This window comes from Saccostrea echinata, unplaced genomic scaffold (genome assembly GCF_033153115.1).
Source record: "Saccostrea echinata isolate AGI-Se365-2 ecotype Australia unplaced genomic scaffold, CSIRO_AGI_Sech_v1 ptg000054l, whole genome shotgun sequence".
Taxonomy (NCBI): domain Eukaryota; kingdom Metazoa; phylum Mollusca; class Bivalvia; order Ostreida; family Ostreidae; genus Saccostrea; species Saccostrea echinata.
The window spans coordinates 8201789-8213601 of NW_026889803.1; the positions used below are offsets into that span (position 1 = coordinate 8201789).

General features: G+C 32.7%; 1 long non-coding RNA gene across 1 annotated transcript; it reads right to left on the reverse strand.

Moving 5' to 3' along the window:
- Positions 1-7188: 7188 nt before the first annotated feature.
- On the reverse strand, positions 7189-8629 carry LOC133206031 (uncharacterized). Its single transcript, XR_009723690.1, has 2 exons — positions 8493-8629; positions 7189-8396 (listed from the first exon to the last, which is right to left on the reverse strand). It is a non-coding gene; the product is annotated as an uncharacterized LOC133206031 (long non-coding RNA).
- Positions 8630-11813: the final 3184 nt, after the last annotated feature.

Below are 11813 nucleotides of genomic sequence, written 5' to 3' on the forward strand. Positions count from 1 at the left end.
TATTTGAAATTGGCAATTTCTTTTAAATCTAAGAATTTTAATTTCATTTTTCTCTGAGAAAGAAAATTGTTTGAAATAATTAAGAGCATCTCGGTCTTCCAATGTTGAAATAATATTTCAATACACATGATTTAAAGACCCACATAATAAAATGGTAAGGTGGCACTCCTCTTAAACATCTTGCGTTGAAACTCCATGATTTGAAATACATGTATATTCTTAGAATTCGTTTTTCATTAAAAAAAAATACGTTGACTTTCATTTCAACTTTTACCCAAAATATTTTGCTGTGGATTATAAATTTAGTTTGAATTAGGTAGGGGGAATTCTTTCTGGGAAAGAAAGAGGGGGGTAATAATTGGTTCTATTGTGAGATTTCCCACGAGGGGAAATCCTTCATTAGAGTACAGATTTCGGGTGAAATAAATGACTTTGGGGGACATCCTACTTTACAACACCGGTACTATTTGCCTCGGCTAAAGCGGGATAAATCTTAGCAGATTAAGTCGGAGTGGTAGAGATTAAGGCTTTTCAAATGCCTAATTGTTTTCTTAAAGAGGATGATATATTTTTTCTAATCTTAAACAGGTGGTATTATTTATCACATTGTCACTGATGCCCGTATATTCACACCTATACAGGGTATGTTCTAGGTAAGCTAGGTTTATTAAGCAAGCCAGAGTCAGGTAAACTGGGTTTAAATCCCACTTGAGATGAGCTAATGTAATCCTCACCTGTATTTCACACTGAAAATAAAACTGGTTTTACCTAAACTGCACTGAATCTCGGGTTTTAACACCATTTTGTATAACAATTATCAGAAAAACAACCATAGAAAAGGTAAATGCAAGGGCAACTTAAATTTTGAAGAAGAAACTTAATTTTTATTCCTTCACGGAAAATGTCTTACTAGCTATAGGAGCATCTTTCTATTTTGAGTATATACAATGTGTTCATCATTACTATCATCCTCATTCAATATGACAAAGGCCTACTCCATTAACTGTATACTTAAATTTTCAAAAAACAGCTAAAGACACAATTCAATGGCAGATTAGGAGATTTTTTCTTCTTGGGCATACCCACTCTAAAAAGAAACATCTTCCAAATCAATTACACACAGAGTGTGAAGATTAAAATCCGAGACAATGATTGAATGATTGATTGTATGTTGTTTAACGTCCCATTCGAGAATTTTTCACTCATATAGAGACGTCATCATATACAGGTGAAGGGCTTCAAATTTTGACCTTTACTCGGCACTCAGGGCCATTGAGCAGTGAGGGATCTGCCAACGCCTGCCGTGACAAGGGACCTAGGTTTTTAAGGTCTCATTCGAAGGACCCGCAACTTTCACTTCAAAGTGCCGAGTGCATGGCGAAGGAACAGTTGCTACCCATTTTTTATCAGACTTAGGTCAGTCGCGGCCGAGATTCGAACTCACGACCTCCCGATCACGGAGCGAGCGCTCTATCGACTGAGCTACCGCGAACGGTCTCTGAGACAATGAAAATCAGATTTAAATTTCAACCTAAGTATGGCAATGAGTATTGATGTTACATACTTCAGCTGTCCATAATAAGTAGAACAGCATATTTGGAGAAGTGCAAGATCATTATATAAAAAGATTTAATCTGTCACAGATAATTTTGGTTGTCTTTTATTTTTTTCCAATAAGATCCAGCTTCTTCATCTATCCAGTCCTCCAGTGTTAGAAGAACATTAAATCGACATTTAAACCTACCCTAGACCAGGTTTAGGCTTAGCTTAATTTGTGAGCTAAGTTCACTTCTGAGAAACATATATGGAACAGTTTTAAAAAATATAAACTGATCATAGTGGTAAACCTGGTTTAAACACAGGTATGAAAAAGGTCACGGGTTTTCTTTTACCTGATCAAAACAAATTATGTTTTATTGGATTTTGATTTCATCGCTCATTTTTATATTGCAATTACGAGGGCTGTTCGGAAATTATTGAGACATTGTATGTATTCTTCTTTCTAATGAACATCTTTTCAATGGTATATTAATGTGTCAATGGTAGAGGTACCCGGCGCAGTCACGAAATCAGATATTGAAAATATGTAACACCAATGTTTAAACTCCCAGTGGACCCATAGTAAGAGCGAAAATAATTCAAATTATGTATATAATTTTTCAATTTAATTTTGACTTCATTTTGTGCAAATATGTTAGAATTTCGATCAGAAATACTGAGATCATTAAAAAAAATTAAGCGCGGTATAGCAATCTGTTAACGACGACAAAACGGATTTTGACGTCAAGGCGGAGCAGCGAGCATACCTAATATTTTGAGTAGCGGTATTGAGAACTCTTGTCCAGACTAAACGACCTGCTAAAACAATGACAATGCAATAAAACATGTCTAAGGGTTTATTTTTTCATTGGTATATTTTTTCTTACAAATAATTAAACCAGACTAAAAACAAAAGCTCCGGACGACCATCAATTTTTACGGACCCGCGTTGTATAACTCGGTACTGCATGATGCTAAGTCAACCTGTATTTGACACTTCGTATATATTTTACACTGGGGTAGCAACAGCACACGTTTTATTTTTATTTTTTTAAAGGATTGTTTAAGAATTATAAGAAACAGTTTGATTTTTGAAATGTCATATGTAATGAACAGAGAAAGTAGATTGAGCGCTTCCTGATCATTTCACAATGAGAATATATCGGCTGACCTTACGCTAAACTGCTGCTCTAGGTCAACAGACATATGTTTGTTTATGATTTCACCGGGACTTATTTAATTATCCTATAAATTAGAAATTTTTTACAATTGTTTTATTTGTTCTTTAAAAAATGTTGACGAATTTTCATGAATTTATCTCTGTCCTTTGTGGAGTAAAAGTAACTGTCGCAATAATTTTCGAACAGCCCTCGTTTGTTTGTTTGTTTGTATGTTGTTTAACGTCCCTCTCGAGAATTTTTCACTCATATGGAGACGCCACCACTTGCCGGTGGAGAGCTGCAAATTTTGTCCTATACTCGGCACTTACGGCCATTGAGCAGTGAGGGATCTTTTTCGTGCCAGCACCTACTGCGACACGGGACCTCGGTTTATACGGTCTCTTCCGAAGGACCGGTCTCCACGTCCCACAGTGGGATTCGAACCCGCGACGTAAGGATCAACTCCTTACTTCGCGACTCTAGAGCAGACGCTCTAACCACTGCGCCACGCGGGCGACTCGAAGAGCCCTCGTATTGTCATCAAAAGAGAAACTGTGGTATCGATAGTATAATAAGTGAAATAAAAAAATTAATACATTATACGCATGTTAAAAGCTTTAAATTTGAAAGTCAACATTCATTCTTTTAAAGTTCTTTCTTTATCAAATCTTGAACGACTTTTTTTGCAAATCCATTCTTCACAATAATCGAAAGTATTAAGGAAAAAATACAGGAAACCACAAGATTTATTTTTCTTCCATTTGCAGAAAATGTCACTGAACAGAAATAGCGCATCTTCACTAAGTTTCTATATTTGCATGATACTTTTTGGATCCGTCATTGTCACACACCCCTCTTTTACATGTGTCTTGTCCATCTTGTTTGGCAAGGTAGTCTTTTGTTGAAGTGTCGAGTTTTAGAGATGCAGCTTTCTTGGCAGCTTTTCTTTCATTCATATCTTAATAAAATAAATTGATATAGATGTTAAATCATAATTTCAAATAAGTCTGAAAATTTAAAAGGGCATCTGAATACTTAGTTACATACCTATTACTGTTGGTTCACCATACATCCACACTGTAACTATTTTGTTCCTTCCACATGAGACGTTACACAAAGTTAGAAAAAGGATTAGCATCAAAATGTAAGACATCTTGTGCGATAGCTTGATTTTTAATGATAAAGTGTTTTTGTATTTCCAATCGCTGAAAAAAAGTCAAGGCCATGTGTCTGAAAGAACTTTTTTCCGGTCTACATAATGAGCATCACTACTTGAAAATAATAGGAGTGCTCTTTTGCACTGCATACATTTGAAATTTCTGTGCTGATATAAAACTGAATTTATCAAAAATGTATGTATATAAAATTATTTGTTGATGGCTACACCAAGGTAGAACAAATGTTCTTGGAAGATTAAAATGTTAACTAAGGTATATATATATATATATATATATATATATATATATATATATATATATATATATATATATATATATATATATATATATATATATATATATGGAAGTCCGTGTTTGCTCTGCTCCTATTTTGTATCATGACAAGGAGCACACGGCGGGTGTGACCGGTCGGCAGGGGATGCTCACTCCTCCATGGCACCTGATCCCACCTCTGATGTTTGGAGGTCCGTGTTTGCTCTGCTCCTATTTTGTATTGTATAATGGACTTTTGAGCTTGAATACTGTTCGTTATCTCCATATATTTCATATATAATTTGTAAGAATAACATGTTTGGAGATCCAATTTTAAAAATGATCATTATGATAGAATACTGCGGTTGACTTGAACTTGAATGACTTTATAAAATATCATTGATACATTAAAGTGTATCTTTTCCCAACACGCAACATAATCTTCTGTATATTTTTATTTACAGACTGTTTTTAACAGTTCTTGTATTTTCATTTGCTTATCTCAACATATACATATAATTCTTCTTTTAAACATAATTTCTGATTGTTACAAATTCGATTTTCTTTATCCATATTTACTCATATGATATTTTAAATTTTTTAATACACATCATTTGAATTTACTGTTGGAATATTTTTTCCAAATTTGGATATAATATGACGTTAAGTAAAAAAAGTTATGATGGTATTCCACGGACTTTCCGAGGGTAATCAATTGTACATAAATCTTATAATTTTATCTTTAAAATGTGCTAACTTGAGTAAAAATTAAATGCATTATTTGCATTTATTCTGTAGATGGGAATTCCTCAAACTGTAAATTTTGCGACTATGATATGTTTATTGTGTTCAATAGATCATGTAAGAAAAAAATGTAAAAATACCTATGCATATTCATCTTATATATTTTATATATACATACATGTGCTTTTGCAGAGTTCGAGTCAAAATGATGACGCCTATGAATGTTTAGGAGATTAAGAACGACAGTTTCCGGGGTTATGAAATATGACTTATTTCATTATTAATCATCTTATTTTTGATCGCATTCCTATAATTTCTCATGTCATTAAAGACGTCAAATATGGAGTTGAGATACATGATGTTTACTGGATTTAACAATAATACCCTTAACCGACCAATGCAAATTTTCATATAAATGTTATAATTGTTAAACATTTTAAGTCCTGTCATTTTTAAGAAGCCTAACCTTGAACATTTTTTCCAATGGTACGAACAGAGAACACAATCACTCAGCATGTTACAGATTAAGCCCTTACAAGGTTTAAGGTGGGGTATCCTACAGCGGTATAGCATACTTCCTACAGAGGTTCAGCAGGAAAACAGATGCTTCTTAGACTCTTTAGACTTTAAAACCTTGTCTAATTTATAAGCGAACGAAAGAAATCAGAACCAGTATTATTTACGAGATGATTCTCAGTAGATTTAATAGAAAAAAACCCTGTAGTTTCCTCCGGTTTCACCGGTAGGGGACTAATAATAATGAAAACGTATTTTAACATACAGGGATATAAGACTTATCAATCATTTACTATTAAACTTCAGAGAATGAGGAAATTCATCTCATTTTTGAAATTAATAGTGATATAAAAAAAGAATAAAATCATAATTATTGATACAGTTATTAGTTGTCATGCAAGAGAAAAAGTCTTATTAGAGTGTGGGCGGATGACCAAAAACTCAAAATTAGATAAAACTTGTCAATGAAATTACATATCAATGTTCGTAAGGTAATGACAAATTTACAAAAAAAATATTATCTGTAATGATACATGACTTCAGCCTGTTTAGTTAGATATTTCAAATATATGCATTCCACAATTGCAGGAAATCCAATAGTGTAGTACATTACTCAAATATGTACAGTGTGTTGTCACGAAAAGAAAAATATCTTGGGATATTTAATGATTTCAAAAGTACAAAAATCGCAGCGATACATTTACATGTACATACATTGCAGTGGACCATCAAGAGTTGCTTTATTCGATATATGAGTATCACACATTTGATTCTGTGAGATAAATGGATAATGTGATCTTTCTCTATCTTTGTAAAATTACGAAACTGAGCCATATCGCTTATACCAATGAAATATGGAGGTAACGAACAGTAATCAAGCTCAAAGTTCATTAAAACAATACAAATCGGGAGCAGAGCAAACACGTACCTTCAAAAACATCAGAGGTGGGATCAGGTGCCATGGAGAAGTGAGCATAACCTACCGACCGGTCACACCCGCCGTGTGCTCCTTGTCACGATCGGGAAATAACGGAAAGATCCGTCGACAATTCAGTGTGTAAATAATGGCCTAACAATTAGTATGAAAAACGTCAGTCAGCATATGGTCATTGTATCGAACATAGAACTTACGAAATGATGACTTTAAACGAGACTGTTGATACTCTTGTTTCATGAACTTGTTTGTTAATAACTTATATCGTTTTAGAAATTGTTCATACGTAGAGCATGTTCTTGCGTATCGAATTAACTGAGTTATATACACCCCGTATGCAGGTGAAGGTATATTGCTGCATAAGTAAGGGAAGCTGACGATTGAAAGTTAAAGTCATCACGTTTTTCATAAAACTTTGTTTTTAGACTACCATTAACGTCTTTTTCTGGTGAAATATCCAAATATGAAACAGATGTGTCAGACTCTGTGGTATCTTTTATTTCAAGCTCACTGGGCATATGTCGACATATGAATGGAAATAACTATTGTTATTTGCTAATACTTCGTCAATATATTTAAGTGACGAGTTGAAGGCCACAGCAAGAGATTTCTTTTCTCATGTATAAGATTTTGAATAAATCTGCTTCATATGAATACAAAAATAGGTCTGCTAACAACTGGGCGCAATTGGTAACCATGGGAATTCCAACAGATTGTTGGAAGACCTGATCTCCAAAACCCACATAGATATTGTCAATCAGAAACTCAAGCACCTATTTAATTAATATCAAATTCAGAGAACTTGTGTGTACAATCAGAATGTTTTTAACAAAATAATTTTGCAAATGACCAATGACAAGGTAAGTAAATTTACGAGTTCCAAATTTATTGAAAAAGCAGTCGTCAGTGATGTCAAAAAGCCTGGACTTTTATTTATCATTGGTTATATAGAGAGTAGAAAATCGTAAGTTTTTATGTTATTGATTTCGGTAAAATTTGGTGATTTCAAATTTTCCAAAAGTTCCTTGGAATTTTTAAGTATCCATATCTGATTTACACCACTTCTCGAATATATTGTTGCACAGTAGTCCTGAAGTTTCTCCTTCACTGCTCTTAATATTTTAGTGAGGAGTAAATAAAGACGCTTGGTAGAACATTTACTGGAACCTGCTTTGTATCTTTGCTTGTAAAGTTTTTTTAAAATGAAGTTTCGGAATCCAATATAAATGTTCTAATTCAAATTAATTTTCGTTGTTGGGAATATTAAAAATATGATTTTGAAGAATTTCCTCCTTAGAAAGGGAGCTATGGGTATAAGTTGGATTACCACTTGTAGAATTAAATCATAGTTCTTTTATTTTATTTATAATTCAAATTAATTTATGTGTATTGAATTTTTTTGTATAAACTGTGATACGAAAAACCTTTTTTGAAGAATTTCCTCCTTAGAAAGGGAGCTATGGGTATAAGTTGGATTGCCACTTGTAGAATTAAATCATAGTTCTTTTATTTCATTTATAATTCAAATTAATTTAAGTGTATTGAATTTTTTTGTATAAACTGTGATACGAAAAACCTTTTTTGAAGAATTTCCTCCTTAGAAAGGGAGCTATGGGTATAAGTTGGATTGCCACTTGTAGAATTAAATCATAGTTCTTTTATTTCATTTATAATTCAAATTAATTTAAGTGTATTGATTTTTTTTTGTATAAACTGTGATACGAAAAACCTTTTTAAAAGACAAAAACTGCCCGTCGATATTTAAAGCTGATCGCAATTGATTCACAAGAGAAATCTAATTTAACAAAAAAACTATTACGTTAAATTTTCTCAAGTCATAAAAATGTCCACATGTATACAGTTAGTTTCATTTCAACTATATTTCTATTTTCATTTCAACATTTTCCAACTCGTCATCCTCACACAGCTTCTTCCTACATCTACTTTTTCGGACTTCTCCTGCAAGTTTATCACAAGACCTGCACAACGATTCTGCAAGGTAGACTGTGGTAGAATTATCGCTTATTTCAGTAGCATCCTTTAAGCCATATCCAGCTTTCCTTTTGGTCAAATCTGTTCAAAAAAATTTACTTCATGTGATTTTGAGTTTGTCATACAGGAAAGATAATGATTTGGTTTGACAAAGGGAATAAGAAAAATACTGGTTACCTAAATGTATGGCTTTTCCATTAATCCAAACCGTGATTTTCTTGCCATTTTCAAACGAGAGGTTACACAAAATCAGCAGGAGCGTTAATGTGAAAATTGACGACATTCTGTTCTTATCCTACGGTATGTCGATACAGAATAATTTTAATTCAGAGCATACAAGTGTTTGGTAACTTCTCGAGAAAAAGAAAATTCAAGCACTATTTCCTGAAGATAAGAAGTTTTTAAGTTTTAGAGAGAAGAGAAAGAGAGAATGTATGTCGTAATTGTAAACAAATTGAGATGTGAATTGAGTTCGATCTGTTCGTATGTCATTGCAAATCGAGTCCGGACCAGAATTCTGTCTTGAAGTAAAAGATGTCCATTTAACTCTCCTTAGGCTCTGACAAGAGGAAGCTCTGGCCCAGGGTTATTTGGAAAGTTTAAAATCACTGGCAGAAAACGAATAAACCCGTATGCGGGCGATCACTTTGAACGTAGAAATAATGGAAGCACATACTTGACACATAGAATGATCGTAACATGCTGATCTTATCTGGACCTGATTCGTTCAGGTTCAAAGTCACATGCAGGAAATATGTAATTTTTTTTCCTAAGACCCATTAATTGGATCTTTATAACTGAATATAATTGTATTTTGCACCCTATTCATAATACGTTTATATATTTAAACTAAAGAAACGAGTTATCATTTGATACGTAAAAATATGTCAATCACAGATAGGTATCAATGAACAAAATTCTGCCACATATTCAATCTTCAGAATCATGCTTTTCGGATGCCCTCATTTACTTATTATTTTACTTGAGAAAACACACCAGACCTATAACAAATAAATGCATAAAATATTTATGTGAAAAAAATTTGTAATCTGCATTCATATAAGGTCATAGGACACAAAAAATGTAATAGCAAAAAAGGTTTTACAGAGTTTATCAATTCTAAAATGTCACGAAGTTTTCATACAAAACCATCATTCTTCTTACATCCCCCAATCCGTACTTTCATCTTTCATTTCTATATTGATATCAATGCAAAAATATTTTTTCGATATAGATGTATTTCTTGCCTTTCTGATATATATATATATATATATATATATATATATATATATATATATATATATATATATATATATATATATATATATATATATATATGAAAAGAAAATCAGTTAATTCACAGAAAAAGACCCACGTAGGTCCATCTTCATTCACCTGATATTTTTTTTTTTAAATACATATTTTCATGTGTATGTGTCTAGAATGAAGATTGCTTTAAAAGAAATCTTGATAATAACGAAGCTTACACATTGTTTAACAAATTTTCAAACCATAGTTTTTTTTTGAGAATATCCTAATTTGTGTGTGTTAAAACATTCTATTAAAAAATAATCTACAAGTATTTGTTTAAAGGTTACATGTACTAAGAAGAATGAACCAGACTCAAAAATGGCTAGAAAAAGGTATTATATTTTTATATTTAGATTACGAAAGTTTTCATTCATTGATCATAAAGCAACGTTCTCCGCTCACACTTGATCCCACATTCACTCTGCATTTATTTGCATCAACCTGCAAAGGACCAGTAATTAAAACAAACATTGAAAGGGCGTCTAATGATATGATAGGGTCTAACATTCATGTTGTAGTGAATAAATTAACCAAAAAAAAAAAAAAAAAAAAAAAAAAAAAAAAAAAAAGATGAATTGAATGTGGAGATTTGAAGATTTCATTTCCAGTATACTAGATACATGTAGATATATAAAAAAAAAACCCAGTATTTTGAAAATGAATAATTAATTGCTATATTAACAATCCAATTTATTATATTAGAATCTTCATTTTAATTACGCAATACCTGTTACCTGTTAGGTACATAATATGGAATCACAGAAATAAGAACGAACCTCAGAAAATGAGGCACTTCTGCACAATAGAAATGTGTCTTATACAGGGTTATCTTTAGGTCATGAAGTTGTAAACATGTAAAATACCTTACGTCGGTGTGTAGTTATTAGTCCCCTACCGGTGAAACCGGAGGGGACTATAGGTTTCCTCTGAGTCTGTCCGTCCGTCTGTCCGTCCGTCTGTCTGTCCGTCTGTCTGTCTGTCCCTCTGTCTGTCAGTCTGTCCCACTTGGTTTTCCGCACTTTTTTCCTAAACGCTTGCAGATATTGAGCTGATTTTTGGTATGTGAGTGTATCTTGATGAGTTACAGATCAAGTTTGCATTTCGTTCCGCTTCATTGATTTTTGACGGAATTACGGCCTTTTCAATTTTTCAGGGTTTTTCGCAATTTTCTTCTAAACGCTTGTAGATATAGAGCTGATTTTTGGTATGTGGCTTTACCTTGATTAGTTATAGATCAAGTTTACATTTCGTCCCGCTTCATTAATTTTTGACGGAATTATGGCATTTTCAATTCTTAACGGGAACAGAACCAGATTACACTTGCCGGTAGGGGACTAGTATTGCTCATGCAATACTCTCAGAATGCTTGTTCCGAAAGGGATTTTCCGGATTCAAGTATCGGATGACTCACAAAAAAATGGGAGGTTTGTATTTTCGTAATCAACCCTATCCTATGTATAAAATAAGATTTCAAAATTGCAGAAAAATGTAGGAGCTGTTGATTTGATAATTTTTCTTGTTTTGAAAGTTATTTTGCTATAGCACCACTCACAAGTATACAAATTCATCTCCTTTATTTGAGAAAATTTCCTTCTGCATTTATGTTGCTCAAAATTCTGAACAAGAGGAATAATTTTTTTTTCACCTGACAGAAAAAAAATATCATGTTTACAAATGATTATCCACCACAAAGAAGCATATAAAGAAAGTTCTACATGGTATTTATTTGACAGACTCCTCGTCAGTTATTTCAAATTTAAATAAGATATCATAATTCCGCATACATGTAATATTTGGCATAGAACAACTTTTCATAAACTATCATCGTGTCATCATTTATTTATTTATAAACAAAATCTTCGCTCACACTTGATCCGCCATTCATTCTGCATTGATTTGCACGATCTACAAAACATGTCAGTGATTGCAACAGACAACTGGAAGGCTTCTCCTGCGAAGTTAGGACCTGACGTTCTTTGTGTAGGTGCTACATTATAGGAACCTAAGATAATGAATAACATGTATATATGAAAATTTAAATATTTCATTATAAAATGATTGTTCTAAAAAAAAATCCTGTTTAAGGAGATAGTAATATAGCAAATGCTAACAACTCACCTAGAAGAATCTCTTCTTTAATTGGTATTTCCTCAAGCAATATAACTTTGTTCATGTTGACAGGTACAG